This window comes from Schistocerca americana, chromosome 2, assembly GCF_021461395.2.
Source record: "Schistocerca americana isolate TAMUIC-IGC-003095 chromosome 2, iqSchAmer2.1, whole genome shotgun sequence".
NCBI classification, from domain to species: Eukaryota; Metazoa; Arthropoda; class Insecta; order Orthoptera; family Acrididae; genus Schistocerca; species Schistocerca americana.
The window spans coordinates 733,122,285-733,137,419 of NC_060120.1; positions in this window are offsets into that span (position 1 = coordinate 733,122,285).

Sequence of the window (15,135 nt, forward strand, 5' to 3'; positions counted from 1 at the left end):
GCATGTTGCTTTAGAGCCATCCTCATCAGACCACTTGTATATGAAGTTCGAGGTTGAAATGGGCATTGGACAGACCAAATCCTAAAGGAATCCCAGGTAAATGGACTGGAAGGGATATAGGAGGAACGTCGACTCAAGCCGATCGGAAGTCAGTACTTCAGTAATCCAGTAGAGTTTGGGGAGGTAGCAGAGGCTGTGACCTCTGCCGTCATGACCTCATCCCATGACAACTGCCCAATCACCAAAAATTGCACGAATAGTGGAAGAACAACCTGAGATCACAGAGGAAACAGGTACAAAGACTGTTTAACCTTGCGAGAAGGAAAGGACAATGGGCGAAATATCGGGATGCCATTGTTAAATACAATCTTGCAGTTAAGCAAGCAAAGCAGGTGTCGTGGAAGGTATTCAGTGAGGAGGTACAACGTACAGCTGTTCTTGCTAGACTTCACAAAGTCCTCACTAGGATGCCAACTAATCCAGGAGGAACTTTAAGGAAAGAGGATGGGGATTATACAAGGATGGTACATGTAACTCTGGAACTACTCTTCAAGACTCATTTTCCTCAATTTTCTCTCACAGACAACATAGACCAGCACGATATCCCTGTGAGATATCAGTTTTCAGGTATTCGGAGGGAGGACTGGGAATCTGCCAGAGAATGTGTTGACTGTAGTAAAATCCAATGGGCAGTAGGAACATTCCAACCGTTCAAGACACCTGGCCCAGATGGAATTTTTCTAGCGCTCCTGTAACAAGCAGGGGTGAACTTAATAAGATTCCTATGCAGGTTATTTAGGGTTAACCTAGCAGCAGGAATTATTCCTAACGTCTGGAGGGCAGTGAAGGTTGTCTTCATTCCAAAGCCAGAGACAATTGATCATACCAAGGCCAAGGATATGAGACCAATCAGTCTGTCCTTCTTTCTTCTTAAAATATCAGAAAAACTGGTCAACGTGCATGTTAGGGAGAGGAGGATCACTAGGTGCCCTCTATGCATAAATCAACATGCATACGAACCAGGAAAATCGTGTGAAACTGCACTCCAGCAACTTGTTGGGAGGGTGGAGAAAGCACTACACTTTCAGGAAATAGCCATCTGCATCTTCTTGAACATCGAAGGGGCTTTTAGCAACACGACCTCTGAATCCATGGTTAAGGCAGCAGAGGTGCATGGCTTGGAACCACCATTTGCAGGTATATTAGAGCCATGCTTAGTGGTAGAAAGGTAGAACCCACCATAATGCAAGAAAAAATGGCAATCAACACCACAAGAGACTTCCACAAGGAGGGGTCCTTTTCCCTCTACTGTGGAACCTTATGGTGAATGAACTCATTGTAGAATTAAACTCTAGACAGTACTTTTGTCAGAGATATGCAGACGACCTTGTCATACTAGTACTTGGCAAATTATCAAGTACAGTCAGAGCTATGACACATGGAGCGTTGAACATTGTGCAAAATTGGTGCAGGAAACAGGACCTAAGGGTTAGTCCTAAAGAGTCAGTTGTAGTACCATTTACAAAGTAGCAGATCCAAAACACATATTGGAATCCCAAGCTTCTCTATGAAACTCTACCAGTGAAGGGGATAGTGAAATATCTAGGGGTAGCCATGGATGAGAAACTATCATGGACCCCTCACATAAGGAGCACCTGTTCCAAGGCGAAAAGTGCTCTAATGAGTACCAGGAGAGCTCGTGGTAAAAAAAATGAGGCCAAGAGCATGTACTGGATGTACACCACGATAGCAATACTTATGACCATTTATGGGCTACAGTGTGGTGGATAAAGGTAGAAAAGCAGGTGGCTGCTAAGGAGCTTGGTAAGGTGCAGAGATTGGCTTGCTTAGCCATCAGAGGCGGAATTAGCTACACATCCACTTGTGGGATGAGAACCATGCTGGACATGACCCCATTACACCTGTGGGTACAGATGGAGGCAGCAGCTGGAGCACACAGTTTAAAGACTGGCAAAAAATTGAGCTCACTGGAGTTTCCAGGCTCTCACACTAAAATACTGAGTGAGGTAGACATAGGTATGCTTGAGGAAATGCCGGCCGACTATATAATAACTCCCAGCTGCTTCAGCAAACCTTTTAATGTATGCAGAGTGCAGCGAAGGCTGGAGAGTGCAATCTCTCTAGCGAAGATGGTCACTGTGTTTCAAGCAGGAATATCTGCTATCAGGGTATGCATGGAGGCGAATTTACAGAGGTGCTACAAAGTTCGTAGCATTTTCATTTATTGAGACAGCCAAGCAGCCCTGAAAGCACTGGCAGCCGTTGCAACAAGATCAAAGATCGTGGCAGAATGCCACAAAGTTCTTGTGGATCTAGGGGAAAGCAACAGGTTAAACCTATTGTGGGTCCCAGGTCGCTCAGAGATTAGTGGTAATTAGCAAGCCGATAGGTTGGCTAGGATAGGGGCGATGACACCATTTACTGGCCCGAAACTTGTCCTGACAATCACCAAGACGATGATCAAAATAAAACTACGAGACTGGACAAGGAGACAGCATGTAGAATATTGGGCTAAGGTCCAAAAGCAAAAACATGGCAAAGTACTGATGCCGAAGCCATGTTCTAAGAGAAGTCTCTCAATCCTGGGCTTGAACAGGTGAGAAATGAAACTCATGGTTGGACTATTGACGGGCCATGGGAATTTCAAAAAACACCTTCATACAATGGGGATAATAGAAGACCTCAAATCTAGGACGTGTGGTGTGGGCGAGAAACCGCATCACATTTGATCTTCGAATGCGAGGCATTGGAGATTAAAAGACAAGAATATTCGGATCATCCAGAACTGAAGAATCTGTTTCTAGCAAAACACTGATAAAGGGTGTTCTTGCACTGTTCAAGGGCATTGGTTGGCGTTATTAGAGACACAGGGAACGATATCGCGCAATAAACCCTGTTTCGGTGCGGCCAGCAGCGGGTTTGACCAATGTTGTTTTTGCTTTCCTGATAAAATCAAATAAATCCATGTGATTTACAGGTCAAGGCCATCGCTATTGCAGTACAGCACATAGAGATCTCATAATTTGGTGGCGGGCCGTCCGGTACTGATGAGTGACAATAGTGACTAGCTGATTTTCATACTGCTGCTACTGGTCAGGTGGTGTCAGCGAAAACAGTTTAACGGTGGCCACTGGAACTCTGCAGTCATTCCCGAAGCCAATATAGGTGCCCAACTTCACATATGCACATGCTGTGACCAGTCTGCAGTTTTCCAGACATCAAATGCAATGAGATATGGAGCGTTGGTGTTATGTTCACTTCACAGATGAGTCATGCTTCTCCAAGGAGGACGAATCTCTGTTTGACATCAGGATATGGATGTGAGGATTCATCCAGATGTTATTTCTCCACAGATCACATACGGTAGTGGATCTGCAGTGTTTCGGGGATCCATCAGGTTCAACAAGAAAACATCCCTTGTCATTGTGTCACCTTCAGCACTGAACACCCAGCACTACTGGGATGACACGGTGTAGACACGTCATTCCACAGTTTGTAGTATTTGGGCCGCACTTCACACTTACGCTAGACAACACTTGGCCTCACATTGCCCAGATCATCTCAATACAGTGGACATCCCAGTGATGATTAGGCTGCCAACAGCCCTGAATATGTGTGGGATTTTAGGGGTCGAAGGCTAAGGTGCATAAATCCCCAGCAAGGAGCAGTCGAGGAATTGGCCGACGCATTACAAAATATATGAAACAACATCCCCAGGGCCTACATAATTCCTTGTGCGCAGCTGTAGTTACCGATGTTAGGCTGTCATTAACGCTAGAGTTAGTGGCATATGTCATTGAAAATTCATTTTAATCATTAACAAACTATTAAAAACCAGGATCTCTACCCCTGTTTGCCCTGAAAATGATTTGATTGTGCATCAAAACAAAAAGCTAGGTTGCTGCGCCACTACACTAACGCTCGCTGGCTGCATGCTGCATGGGGGATCTGAAGATTGGCAAAAGGGTTGCCTATTCTGTTGGCGCTAAAGAATTGGTGAATGGGTGTGCCTACACACAGACAGTTTTAAATGCGGTTCTGATCTCCTTAAGCTTGCCCAAAAGAGAACGGGTGAGATGGGGGTAACGGAAGGTAAGATGACCTCTCCGTGGTGTGACATGTCCACAGCGGCCTTGGGCAGAATTGTGAATTGTGGTGAAACGTAGTGGCAACGTGACAAAATCAATTTTCTTTTTACATGTCCTCAGAAAACATAGAAACTGTAGTTTCCCATTGCTTTCAGTCTGCAGTACCAACAGGCCGGTTGACTAATGCTACGAGAGGACTTCAAAAAGTTGATTACACCTTATTATGCTGACTAAGTAACTGTTATTGAATGCAGTTACACAGAAGCATGACACTATTTCCAAAGTAGTCAGCAAGTCTCTGTAAAAAAATTTTTTTAAAAAAACGGTCGGAGCTTTCTACCAGTTGTTCGTTTTTTTGACGATAGAGACCCAGCACTAGGTCACGGAGCTATTGGAGAACCACTGTGTGAACACCCTTATATTTGGAAAATCTTTTTCCCTCCAAATGTTCTTTCGGCCTGCCCAAAAGATGGAAAATGAATGTTGCAAAAACTGAACTTCCCGATTAACGTCACCTTCGTCTGCGTGGCCTTGATCGAACTGTTTCAGTACAGCTAGACGCGACACTGCGCTTCATCCACATATCGCATGAATTCCACGGTGAATCTGTGTGTACTTTAGATGTCTTTCCCACAAGAATCGTACTGTCCTGAGTACTTCAGCTTTGGAGTACGTTTCCATTTCACTCCTAAATTGTAATGCATCTGTTATCCATACCACAGCAGAACATTGTTTTGCAGAAAAGCCGTGTGAAATGCACTTTCTGAAGTCCCTACATACAAGGCCTTATCAGCCATTCACCCAGATTTCTTTCCCTTCAGCCACCGAAAAGCCTTCCGTTACATGTCTGTCAGACCTCTCCGGTGAAACCTCTCTGCACCTAAGGCATTGCTTTCTCTGTCATTGACACGTGCAAGCCATCCCACTGCGACAAGTTCCATGCTTTTCGGGAGGCTGTGATATATATATCAAGATATTAGAGGTGATCTCGTTTCGATAAATGTTCAACTAATATCAATTCTAACTGCGATAGCCTCTCATGTCAGTGAAATCCATACTCCTAAAAATGCCAGAAAATACACTCCTGGAAATTGAAATAAGAACACCGTGAATTCATTGTCCCAGGAAGGGGAAACTTTATTGACACATTCCTGGGGTCAGATACATCACATGATCACACTGACAGAACCACAGGCACATAGACACAGGCAACAGAGCATGCACAATGTCGGCACTAGTACAGTGTATATCCACCTTTCGCAGCAATGCAGACTGCTATTCTCCCATGGAGACGATCGTAGAGATGCTGGATGTAGTCCTGTGGAACGGCTTGCCATGCCATTTCCACCTGGCGCCTCAGTTGGACCAGCGTTCGTGCTGGACGTGCAGATCGCGTGAGACGACGCTTCATCCAGTCCCAAACATGCTCAATGGGGGACAGATCCGGAGATCTTGCTGGCCAGGGTAGTTGACTTACACCTTCTAGAGCACGTTGGGTGGCACGGGGTACATGCGGACGTGCATTGTCCTGTTGGAACAGCAAGTTCCCTTGCCGGTCTAGGAATGGTAGAACGATGGGTTCGATTACGGTTTGGATGTACCGTGCACTATTCAGTGTCCCCTCGACGATCACCAGTGGTGTACGGCCAGTGTAGGAGATCGCTCCCCACACCATGATGCAGGGTGTTGGCCCTGTGTGCCTCGGTCGTATGCAGTCCTGATTGTGGCGCTCACCTGCACGGCGCCAAACACGCATACGACCATCATTGGCACCAAGACAGAAGCGACTCTCATCGCTGAAGACGACACGTCTCCATTCGTCCCTCCATTCACACCTGTCGCGACACCACTGGAGGCGGACTGCACGATGTTGGGGCGTGAGCGGAAGACGGCCTAACGGTGTGCGGGACCGTAGCCCAGCTTCATGGAGACGGTTGCGGATGGTCCTCGCCGATACCCCAGGAGCAACAGTGTCCCTAATTTGCTGGGAAGTGGCGGTGCGGTCCCCTACGGCACTGCGTAGGATCCTATGGTCTTGGCGTGCATCCGTGCGTCGCTGCGGTCCGGTCCCAGGTCGATGGGCACGCGCACCTTCCGCCGACCACTGGCGACAACATCGATGTACTGTGGAGACCTCACGCCCCACGTATTGAGCAATTCGGCGGTACGTCCACCCGGCCTCCCGCATGCCCACTATACACCCTCGCTCAAAGTCCGTCAACTGCACATACGATTCACGTCCACACTGTCGCGGCATGCTACCAGTGTTAAAGACTGCGATGGAGCTCCGTATGCCACGGCAAACTGGCTGGCAGTGACGGCGGCGGTGCACAAATGCTGCGCAGCTAGCGCCATTCGACGGCCAACACCGCGGTTCCTGGTGTGTCTGCTGTTCCGTGCGTGTGATCATTGCTTGTACAGCCCTCTCGCAGTGTCCGGAGCAAGTATGGTGGGTCTGACACACAGGTGTCAATGTGTTCTTTTTTCCATTTCCAGGAGTGTATAATCCTACTGCGCTACTGAAGTAGATGAACGAAAGGATTATGAAAATACATTAGATAAAATTACATCTAAAAGAAATCAAGCATTTTATGTTGTACCATCCTTACGAATGTTTCTGACAGTGTTATGAAACAGGAATTATTTGCATTAAAACGCTCGAGCTGTTCCTGAATGACAGCACGGCAGGCCGAATCACACCAGGTTGACGTGGAGATTTGCAGTCAGGGTGCTTGAGGTAACCACGAGAGTGCTACTGTGTCATCCACAATCGCACCCGAACACTGTAACTTCAGGTGTAGCTGCGGCGTGTCTAGCACACAGGCATGTTCGTTACAGGCCCTCAACTGGTCTTCTTCTAACAAGCACACAGCCATTACTGGCACAGAGGAGGAACTAGCTTTCATCATAAAACACAACAGACCTCCACACTGCCCTCCAATGAACTCTCGCTTGACACGATTAAAGTCGCAAATCGTGGTGGCTTCGGGTCAGCGGAATGCACGCTACAGGGCGTCTGACTCGGAGCTGTATTGGAAGTTACCGATTTGTAACGGTCCGTTGTGTCACTATCTTGACAACTGCAGCTTTAATTGTTGCTGCAGATGCAGTGCGATGCGCTATAGCCATACGCCAAACACGACGGTCTTCCCTTTCGGTAGCGCCACATGACGATCCAATCCCGGTCGTCCTGCGACCGTACATTGTCGTGACCACCACTGCCAGCAATCGTGTACAGTGGTTACATTCCTGCAAGGTCTTCCCGCTGTATCGCAAAAGAAACATTCAACTTCTCGTAGCACTATTACACGACCTCCTTCAAACTCAGTGAGGTGTTGATTATGGCGTCTTTGTCGCGATAAAGACATTCTTAACTAACATCAACTCAGCACGTCCAGTCTCAAAGGTAACTAATGCTCACAACAGTTACAGCGAGTATTTAAAGTAAACTTGATTTGCATAGTGCCGCTGCTAGAGCCGCTGTTACGTGACTGTATAGGTATCATCTTTCAGAAGTAGAAACAGGCCTACCAACTTTTGTTCACGTCACGCAACTCCTTGGTGCTGCGATTTTTTTCCTTCAGTGTATTGTGGAAGGTTCGGCTACACAAACAAAGTATTAATAATTCATCTGATCACTCTGATACTTGATCTTTATTATTGTGCAATGTGTACAAATGTAACAAAAATTAATTTTCATTGAAAGCAAAGCGATTTATCAGTCAAGGTGAAAAGAATTTCTCTTTATTTTAATATTTTGGAAAAAAGGAACTCATCTGTTCAGTTTCTCATAACTAAATGCATATTCTGAAATACCAACAGTCTACATTCCATGTTTCTGCACGTCTAAACAAAATATGCAAGTTGTTTTACGGATAAGGCACTACAGAAAAAACACAAAACTGATGGTTACGAAGAACTTTTTTTTTTTTTTTTTTTTTACACAGCTAAATACCAGTACCCATCATCAAACCCAGTACCATCATGCGAAGATACTTATAAACAGTTTTAGAGGCAAGCTTTGAGATACGCCAGTGGTTTAAAACGGTTCAGTAAGATCGATTTAAAGCAAAATTTGGCTTGGAACCGTTTGATAATAGGTTTAAGTGGTCCAACTGGATGAGATGGCGCAATTTCAATATCGCAAAAGAAAAATATTTCCAGAGCTTATATTCCATATTTTACTCTCTGAGTGTGCTATACAGGGTGTATCAAAAATAATCATCCGATTTTTAAAAAAATCATAACTATTATGTGCGAGGACAACATACCGTTGAAAAGAGAAAACTCTCGAGTTTTACATGGTTCCTGCTAGGTAGCAGCAGTGTGCGCCCACTTAGGTTCTATCAAAAATGGTGTCGGGCAACAGAAAGCGTTTTGTGTTTTGCGCAGTGCGGGTCAGTAATAACTGTTCAGCGTGACTTTCGTACTAGGTATGGTGTGGATCCTCCTACAGCACAGAGCATTGGACGATGGCATGAACAATTCCGAGAAACAGGTTGTTCGTGTAAAGGCAAATCGGCGGGCCGTCCCCGAATGTCTGACACAGACGTCGAACGCATCCGCCATACTTTCACAAGGAGTCCGTAGAAATCCATTCGCCGTAAAGCTCTATAGCTCAACGTGCCCCCGATGTCCGTCTGGCCTGTGATGCGTCGACGTTTACAAATGAAGCCATACAAAATACAGCTACTGCAAGCTTTTCGTGAAGGTGACAAATAACAAAAAGTGGAGTTCTGTAATTTTGTTCTTGGCAAGATGGAGGATGACCGTTTTCTTCCACGCTTAATGTTTAGTGACGAGGCAAAATTCTATTTAAATGGAAAGGTGAACTGTCATAATGTAAGAACATGGGGCACGAAAGAAACACATGAAGTTGTATAACATGAGAGGGACTCTTCAAAATTTAATGTGTTTTGTTCAGTTTCATGGGAAAAGATGTACAGTCCGTTTTTCTTTGCCGAGAACACTGTTGCAGGAAGCACATGGCTCAAGATGCTTGAGAACTGTCTTTTTCCACAGTTGGAGACTGATTCGAACGACTTCATTTACCAACAGGATGGGGCACCGCCACACTGGCATCTGGATGTGCGGGAATTTGTAAATCAAAAAATTGCTGAACGGTGGATTGGTCGCACTGGACCAAAGGATTCAACCTTACATTAGTGGCACTGGACCTGACTGTGATTATTTCTTGTGGAGGTTTATAAGATTATGCTCCTCCGTTACCAACAACAATGAATGAACTGAGACATCGTATAACAGCAGCTGTGGAAGCTGTAACTCAAGACATGCTCGCTGCAGTGTGGGAACAATTTGAATACCCCACTGACATATGCCGTGTATCTTAAGTGGAGCATAATGAACACCCACGAAAAGGTATGAAAAAAAACTTTTTGAGTTTCTTGTTCGTCAAAAAACAAAATTCTTTGTATATGTTTACTGGTTTCAGAAATGTAGAGGTGCCAAATCGGATGATAGTTTTTGATACACACTGTGTTTTACCGTCCTTTGACAGTGCCTCTGCGTTAGCTGAGGTGACATTGAAAAGCTCATCTACTTCCGATCAAACGGTATTGTCTGCTTCTTCTCGCGCTATAGCGTCACGCATCGGTAACAGTAACCAAGCACACTCTTCCAGTGGCAGGCGTTTCTTATCCTCCAACGCGGTGGCTTTAATGGGCTTGCAGAATGAGTCACCGGGAAAAACAACTGCTTCCAGTACAAAAAATGGTTCAAATGGCTCTGAGCACTATGGGACTCAACTTCTGAGGTCATTAGTCCCATAGAACTTAAAACTAGTTAAACCTAACCAACCTAAGGACATCACACACATCCATGCCCGAGGCAGGATTCGAACCAGCGACCGTAGCGGTCTCGCGGTTCCAGACTGCAGCGCCTAGAACCGCACGGCCACTTCGGCCGGCGTTTCCAGTACAGCTTCTCTGTTTTTAACAAGCTATCAAAACACATTGCTACAGCAACCCATCATGTCGGAGTTGGAAGTTAAAGTGTGACAGATGAAGTACTGTATTTCTCTTTGCTCTTAGTCTCCTATATTGCATTTGGAACATGGCTGTACTTTGAAGATTTAATTATCGTTTTGGACACACGCGTAAGTTCGTGAAGTACGTCTAGAGACATGACTTTTATCAGCAGGGTGGGATATGCTACGCGGTGCGCAGCGCATGCTGGCGGCATGCGGATACCATTGGCATAAAATGTTGGCTGCAGCCAGCATATTTCGAACATTGACAGTTATTACAACAGCGAACTTCTCTTTGTCTGTCTCATCGATAACGTGGCTGATAGTATCCATGCAATATTTGGCAGTTTCGTGCCGCTCTGGAGTATGAATTCTTATGTAAAATACTGGATCTGAGTAGTTGTTATAAAATTAACAGTAATGACGCCCGCAATCTCCGTCCAGCCATCCACAATTAACGCAAGCGAATGTGACTTGCGAGTTGAACACTACCTCTTTCAACTTCTGTAGAACTTTTCATAACTACGATGCCTACTTTTTTCTTTGTTGTTATTTCACCACCCAAGTCCCATATTCGTAGAGGGTGGGCCATAAACCGCCAACAATCTTGCTCTTCCACTGAAAGATTTCAGAAATATAATCAAAGACGAAACAAATATTGCTATAAGCAGAACAGCTTACAAACAGTTTTAAGAACTATAAACTGAATGAATTTGCGTGGCGTTTACATAAAACAATAAAAAAATGTTGATTTTCTTTGTTGTTCAAAATCGAAGAGCTAAAGGAATATATAATGACCCAAAGAAACAAGTCTGTTAAATCCCGTCGTACGGACGTAATGATGCCGGAAACCCTTTCGCATGAATCATCCGGATACAAATGACAGCTCCGCCAATGCACTGCCTTTTTATACTTTGTGTACGCGATACTGCCACCATCTGTACATGTGGATATCGCTGTCCCATGACTTTTATCACGTTAGTGTAATAGACGTGGGTCATACTCGTTACACTAATGACCCCAAAACAGTACGACCACCTACTTTATAGCATACTAGCACACTTTTGGAACGCAAAGCAGCAGCGATTCGACGACTACTTGTTGGATTTCTGGAGACATGTGGCATAAGACATCTACACTCATGGCACGCAGTTCCCGTGAATTACGAGCCACTGATTGGTGGACATGGAGTTTTCATTCAATATCATCCCAGGTAGGTTTCACAGGATTCAGATAAGACAAATTTCGTGGCCAAGATGTCGCTGTGAGTTTACTATCACGCTCCTACAATCACTGTAGGACGATTGTGGCCTTGTGAGATGGACAGTAACCCTTCTGGAAGATACCATCGCCACCGGGTAAGAGAGCAAGCGTGAAGGGATACAGATGGTCCGTAGAAACGGTCATGTAGTCCACAGCTGTCGTGGTGCCTTTGATTTCTAACGCAGATCCCTTGGAAGTCCAGTTGAATGTCCCCAATAGTACAATACTTCCCCGACCGGCCTGCATCTCATACGGGGAGCATATTTCGAGGAACCGTTTTTCTGTATGATGTTGTAGGGGACACGACTTTCGACATGGTGTAAAAAGTAACGTTTTTTATTTGGCCAGGCGATAACCTTCCGTAGTTCCACCGTCCAATCTCGATAATACTCCTACCCACTGAAATGGAAACATGATATCGTTGGGCCAACGTGGGATCGCATAGGCGTCGTTTGTTCGGAGGCCCATGTTCAGAAGTGCGTGCCGAAAGACAAACTACGAAAAACGTATGCCTGCACCTGTGTTGCATTCTGTCGTCAGATCTGCCGCAGAGTGCCGTCTGTCCCACTTTACAGAGCAGGTGAGTTTCCGACCTCCACCTTCTCTGATGAGCGTGGCCGTCCAAAGAGGACGTCACCTGCTCTTAGTTTCATCGTCCTTCAGCCGCTTTTTGTTATGCCGGAGCCGAGGTGGCCCCTGAGAGCCGGCAGCCCACATTACACCGGAGACGACGGGTTTGTCTATGTCCAAGGTGTACCAAAAGCAGCATGGTAAAAACTGGCTATTTACATACAAGATAATGGAAACAGACATTCCGAGCACTACTTCCTGCAGGGGGAGCTCGAGCCACGGCCTGCAGGAAGTATCTCTACCCCAAAACCTGACTGGTTGGAGACAGCTGTTCAGGGGCTAGAATCAGCCCCGAAGTTCAGTACTCTCCTGATCCTGACCTCGTGGACTTCGACCGCTGAAGATTGCGTCTTCGTCTCTGAATTGGACTTTTACAAGTATGTGTGTCTTACCACGAACCTTTGTGGAAAATTAGAAGTGAACTTTTGTTTGCCTCAACTAGGAGACTTTTACTGGCATCGTTATGGTTACCTTTCTCTTGTTGTTCAGTCATCAACCTTGTAAACGTACATATCTAAAAGTTGTGTTTGTGAAAAATTGCGAATTGTCAGTCACTACACTTTCCATAGATGCTCACGACAACAGCACCGAACATCCGATCAGCAGCACCGTTTCCGAAATGCTGGTTCTCAGGCGCCCTTTGACAAAGCCTCTTATGTCAGCACCCATCTGCGGGCCGTGTTGCACACTAAGGTAAAAACCTTAGTGTATTGTGTATAGCGCTGCAGACAATTAGTGAAGTTTTCACAGTTCATTTGAAACTCTGTGTAAAACGTGTTAAATGTATCTAATGCTCGTTGTATGGATGAAGCTACGTAATGTCCTATAAAATGGCTCTGAGCACTATGGGACTTAACAGCTGAGGTCATCAGTCCCCTAGAACTTAGAACTACTTAAACCTAACCAACCTACGGACATCACACACTTCCATGCCCGAGGGAGGATTCGAACCTGCGACCGTAGCGGTCGCGCGGTTCCAGACTGAAGCGCCTGAACCGCTCGGTCACTGCGGCCGGCTGTCCTATAAACAAAATTAAGAGACATATCTACGTAATTTACAACAAAGTAACAAATATAGGGTTAAAATGTATCATATGCTAATAGGAAATCAGAAAAATTAGCCCAAAAGTAGCTATTTTAGAAGTGCAACATAAAGAGACTAACAAGAGACTGGACAGATTCGAACAAAAGAAGACAAACGAGAGAAGTCACGAAAGATGCTGAAGAATTAAAGCTGTCGGAAAACTTTGTGTTAGAGGAGAGTCTGCAATTATTTTGGAGTGTTGGCCTCTCTCAAATAGTGTACAGATCTTCACTTAACTCCAGAGCAGCGTTTGCCTTACTGAGAACCCTTTGTCCCGAGAAACATTCATGTTTTCTGCGGTGCATGAGCAATTTTCCTAAATCCATAAACGGAGCTGAACTAAAATCCTCTAAAAGAACATTATTACTCGCAAACTCATGTTTTCCACCCTAAGGTACCGTAACCAAACAAATCGCTATTTCGAATTCAGTCTTTTACACTAATCTGAGCCACGATTAAGGAAAAATCTGCGAGCTACTTAATTTAATCTACCTAATCACTTGAAGTACCAAAATTGGCCATTGTGTATCTGTTCCCTAAGCTGAAAGCTGTTACTAACCTATTGGTGCAACGTTTCTCGTACCTGAATTATTTTGTATCTTTCTTATTGGATCTGCTAATGTAAATATGATCCAAATGAGACTAGGTAATATTTGTTAGCTCCCAGAACACAGATATGCAGACAGTAGACACTATTTAGAACCAGTCCCAAACGATGCTGAAAGGTCTTTGAGAGAGGAAATCATCTGGTCTGAAGCTTTTGATGAGTAACACGATTGCCTGCAGCATTGAATTCGGTAACACCTCATGCGGGAAAAGAAAAGTAAGAAATGCTGAGACTACTCAGATGTCTTTCCGTTGCAAGGGTGAGTGACGCAGTGGTCAGAGCTAACACCACTGAGAAACACATGAAGGTGCTAAGACTCAGCAGGGGTTCAGGGCCCGACGGTCTCTGTGTCAGATTCTACACCAAATTTACGAGTAAATTATTTGCACTCAATCTATCGAAGATACCTTGGGCATTGACAGGTAAACAGCAACGGTCACAAGCATACCTACTCGCATATATTACTCATATCTATTTCTAACATAAATCTATGAAATATTCGGAGTACACACATGGTAACATACCGAGGAAAGTCAGGAGTTTATTATGGGAACAACATTTATTCCGAAAGAATTATTAATATGAAACCGACCTCGCTTTCTTCATACACGAATTTGCAAATGTGATACTTAAAAATATCAAGCTGATTCCATGTTCCTGGATTTTCAGAGAATATTTAATTCAGTACCGCATTGACGGATAGTAAAGAAACTACGTTTCTAAAGAATATCTAATACGTGTATGGTTACATTCAAAATATCTCGCTAGATAGAGCGTTACCGAGTAATCCTAGAAGGAGAGTCATGTAGGGTGGATAAATAATATCTTTTGTGCCTCAGGAAAGGGACCATCGCCGTTTTCGTTATACTTCGTTTCACCCGTGGAAAATGAAGTATTATCCAGCCAGATATTGATAGTCTCGAAGACTATCGACTACCTCTATATGGCCGGCCGGAATGGCCGAGCGGTTCTAGGCGCTACAGTCTGGAATCGCGCGACCGCTTCGGTCGCAGGTTCGAATCCTGCCTCGGGCATGGCTGTGTGTGATGTCCTTAGGTTGGTTAGGTTTAAATAGTTCTAAGTCTAAGGGACTGATGACCTCAGCAGTTAAGTCCCATAGTGCTCAGAACCATTTAAACCATTTTTGAACCTCTATATGCAGAGTAATGTAAAGTCGTACGCGCCACGAAATGAAATATGTTGTAGCCTTTGGCTACGGGACACACTTGTGAATTATTACTTTAGTCAGACCTCTCATCCAAACTGTCTACTTGGAAAAAAGAAAGGAAAGTAAGCGTTTAATGTCCCATCGACGAGGTTATTAGACACGAAACACAAACTCGGACTGGACTGTGATGGAGAAAGAAGTTGGCTGTGTCCTCTTCAAAGGATCGTTTTAAAGAAACCACGAAAAATCTAAAACCAATAGCACTGCAAATACCATGAACTAACAATT